We start from the raw sequence: 4,202 nt of genomic DNA, 5'->3' as shown, positions 1-4,202 counted from the left end.
CATGTGAAAAAGCCCAGGATTTTCATATCAGTGGAAAAGGTAGTGCTAGTGCAGTTCCATTCATTGAAATGAATGAAATTGTTTTGAACAAATGATATGCACATCAAAATGTCATACATTTTCTGATGCAGCTTTAATATATTTAAACATATGACAGCCAATATTGGGAGCAGCGGATAAATGTCAACATCTGAAAAATAATTACAAAAGGTGCTGACACAGTAGTGGAATGCACCTTAAATAAACATAAAACAGACATAAGAAAAGTGGTAATCCAGTATCTTGCTTCTAGTAGTGAGAATAGAGCCATATGCTTCTGTTTGCATGAAACAGATAAACTAATCTGTGCAACTAGGTGGATGCATTCAAGAGCTTATTACATAATGGACCATATCACATGGGTTTGGGAATGACAATAAATGTGAGGATGTTCCTTACATCTGCATAGTATCATTTCATAAAAAGTATACCTGTATTGGAAATAATTTAACTGTCACCCACTTATCTTCTACTATCTGCACAATAACTTATGCCTCAAAATATTGTAAGGTCACTTAAAGCCTGACATGTATCCAGTTAGGAGATTGAAGCTTCAACAATAGTTTATAAATAATATTAATGTAGCTTAATTGTTGCTCAATATTGTCCACATGCTTTTATAGTACAGTTTTATTTAGGAGATATATTTTGCTATTTTACTACTTGCACAATCGTCCTTTATCTTACAATTAACTTATAAATTCATTTAATTATTAAAGTTGGTCATGTCCAAATATCTAAATATAAATTATTGCATAGCTAGCTTGTTCGTGAAATTCATATTTTCAATTACCTTTTTCTTTACTGTAATGTAGCAAAACTCATTACATAGTTTAAAGAGAAACATCAGACTGACGCTTAGACAGAAGGAAATGAAAAGAAAAAGAGGTCACATTGCTTATTCAGGAAATTAATCAAGGCTAAGGGGGATGGCTGCGCACAGGACTAAGAATTCAGAGATTACACTTATTTGGTTCCTCTGAAAAAGACCAACATTATTACATAAGTGGTCCCTGTAGGGGGTATCTCAGATATATTGTGTTGGTGGTGATCCCAGAGTCAGTAATGTATACGAAAACAAAGGGAAAGAGAAGAAAGCCGCTTTGTCAGGGCACACTTGGACAGATAAATAGTATTAAAATATAACTTTTAATCATTATTCACATAAAATAGTATACACACAGACAGACAAAACATCAAAATTTACCCAAGGGGGAATGAAGTCTACTACAGTGTCAATTTTGATTCCAGGTCTTCCAATATTAGACACTAAACTTCTCCTTGTATTGAGTCACATATGTTTGAGTGCACCTCAGGTGAAATATTAAAAACAAAAATTAGTAATTGATATCATTACAAGCGCACTGCACATAAAAAGTACCAGTATGGGTTTGGATCCCTAATGATGTGCTCTATGATGCTTTCTCTCTTGGTAAGTTAGTCTACTGATGATCCTACCTAAGTGTTAATATGATGCTATGTGAAGAAATAACAGACTCCTGCCGCTCCAAAAGGACAGGGGTAGAAAAAACTAGTTAGGTTGAGAACTAGTTGTTTTCTAATAGCTAAACCCCTGTGCTCAATCAAAGAACCATAAAAAAGAGGGAAATAGTTACAGAGTAGAGGTATTGGTCATAGGCTTCTCCACCACTTCTGCTTTTTGTTTGATAGATTGAATTATTTACTGCACCTGATATTCCAAGGTGGTCTCCCATCCAAGTACTGGTCAGGCCTATCACTGCTTTGCTTCCATGATCGGATGAGATTGGGCGTAGCTAGTAAAGTAGGGCAGTATTACTCCAATTCAAAAAATGAGAGAGTATGGTTTTCATTGAATGAATGAGATTCACAGTGAACAAGCCACCCATTGGTGAAACGGCTGTCTGTGACTACAGTGGCGCCAGAGAGTGCACAGTCTGGCCCACACATACATCTCTCTTGGTATTTTATCTGCCCATTGTGAGCTTTATCTTACATTATTACTGTTTACTGCCATCTACTGTACCTACTGTTTTTCACTCTGCTTATTGGAGCCAATTATCCAACCTCTTAAAAATTAATTTTTTAAAATATTTTTAAAAGCATTTACAGCTCCATATATTTAATTAATGTCCTAATAGGTAACAAGTACCATTTATAATAGCATACTGTTTTTTTTTTTAGATCCAGCCAGTTGTACTATGCAATCCTAGAACTGGACTAAACTAGTGATCACCTATACTGCAATCTCGTTCATTCATATGTTTTAATGTAAAATCTTTACCTGGGTAACTGATATACCCATATACTTACCTCATTTGATGCCAATATATATCTTCATTATATCTCCCCTGTGTCATTATTACTCTATATCTATTCATTCTTCTATTTTCTTCAGTAGGCAATAGTACCCACTCTCTCTCATCCACTGTTCAATGTAATTTTATAACACAGTGGACAGCAAAAGTGTGGGTACCTTACCCTATTCTATCTATCATCTGATTACCTAAAGTACTTTCTCATACATTGCCAGGTAATTAGCCCTCTGCAATGCAGCAGTAACATAGGCCCTGTGCAGTTCTAAATGGACAGCAGAAGTACTTCATTTGGTATCTAAGTCATAAACCATACTCTCTCATTTGTTGAATTGGAGTAATACTGCCATACTTCACTAGCTATGCCCAATCTCATCCGATCTTGGAAGCAAAGCAGTGATAGGCCTGATCAGTACTTGGATGGGAGACCACCAGGTGCAGTAAATTAGAATTAGAAAGCAACTAGTTCTCAACCTAACTAGTTTTTTCTACCCCTGTCCTTTTAGAGCAGCAGGAGTCGGTTATTTCTTCACATAGCATCATATTAATACTTAGGTAGGATCATCAGTAGACTAACTTACCAAGATAGAAAGCATCATAGAGCACATCATTAGGGATCCAAACCCATACTGGTACTTTTTATGTGCAGTGCGCTTGTAATGATATCAATTACTAATTTTTGTTTTTAATATTTCACCTGAGGTGCACTCAAACATATGTGACTCAATACAAGGAGAAGTTTAGTGTCAAATATTGGAAGACCTGGAATCAAAATTGACACTGTAGAAGACTTCATTCCCCCTTGTTTTGTCTGTCTGTGTGTATACTATTTTATGTGAATAATGATTAAAAGTTATATTTTAATACTATTTATCTGTCCAAGTGTGCCCCAACAAAGAGTCTTTCTTTTCTTTCCCTTTGTTTTCTTATTTAGGAAATGATAAAGAATAAATCGATTAAATTGAGACTTTTTCCTCCTCCCAAAGGTGATATAGAACAAAATTGTCTATAAATATTAGATAGAATCTACTTTTGGGTACTTAAAACCAAATAACCTTAGAGACTAACAAGACACTTTGTAAATAGAATGAAAACCCAATGGGATTACAAGTCATACATCAAGGAGTGGAGAAAATTTTCATAATAGTTTTATTAATTATTGTTTTCATGAAAGCAGATGAATTCATGTTAGTTGTACAAAAAATTTAGACTCAAGGTTCAATTCTAAAAATCCACAATGAATATTAAAATTAATTACATATATAGCTCATGTTAATTCACATATACTTTACCTGTACAACTATATTACATATCAGGAATATACAAAGTTTTTTGATTCAAGAGTCATAGGACTAGCATTGTTGCATACTGAACTGCCAAACTGATAATAATAATAATAATAATAATAATAATAATAGAATTAGGATTATCAAGCTACATTTTAGTGACAGTAAAACATAATAAAAATATAAGTATGTATCTCTGTCATCAATAACTATTATTATTGTTATTACAATAAAATTTAATATCCAAAATATTCCAACGTCCACATTATTTGAATGCATCTAAGATAGTGACAACTTTGCTTTCTGATGGTTCATGTACACAAACTTTGTTTTATGCACAAAATAATTACAAATATTGTATACAATTACCTTCAGGCAATGGGCCTAATTTATACCTGCTCGCAGCAGCAAATTTGTTAGCTAATGGGCAAAACCTTGTGCACTGCAAGTGTGGCAGATATAACATGTGCAGAGAGTTAGATTTGGGTGGGTTATTTTGTTTCTGTGCAGGGAAAATACTGGCTGCTTTATTTTTACACTGCAATTCAGATTTCAGTTTGAACACACCCCACCCAAATCTATC

The 4,202-nt window shown here is 34.0% G+C and overlaps 1 pseudogene; it reads right to left on the bottom strand.

The window, feature by feature from the left end:
- Positions 1-1,717: 1,717 nt before the first annotated feature.
- Positions 1,718-1,836, bottom strand: LOC134937580 (5S ribosomal RNA; annotated as a pseudogene).
- Between the last annotated feature and the right edge of the window lie 2,366 nt (positions 1,837-4,202).

The sequence above is a fragment of the Pseudophryne corroboree genome, chromosome 6 (genome assembly GCF_028390025.1).
Source record: "Pseudophryne corroboree isolate aPseCor3 chromosome 6, aPseCor3.hap2, whole genome shotgun sequence".
NCBI classification, from domain to species: Eukaryota; Metazoa; Chordata; class Amphibia; order Anura; family Myobatrachidae; genus Pseudophryne; species Pseudophryne corroboree.
This window is presented reverse-complemented; position numbering and strand designations above follow the sequence as displayed.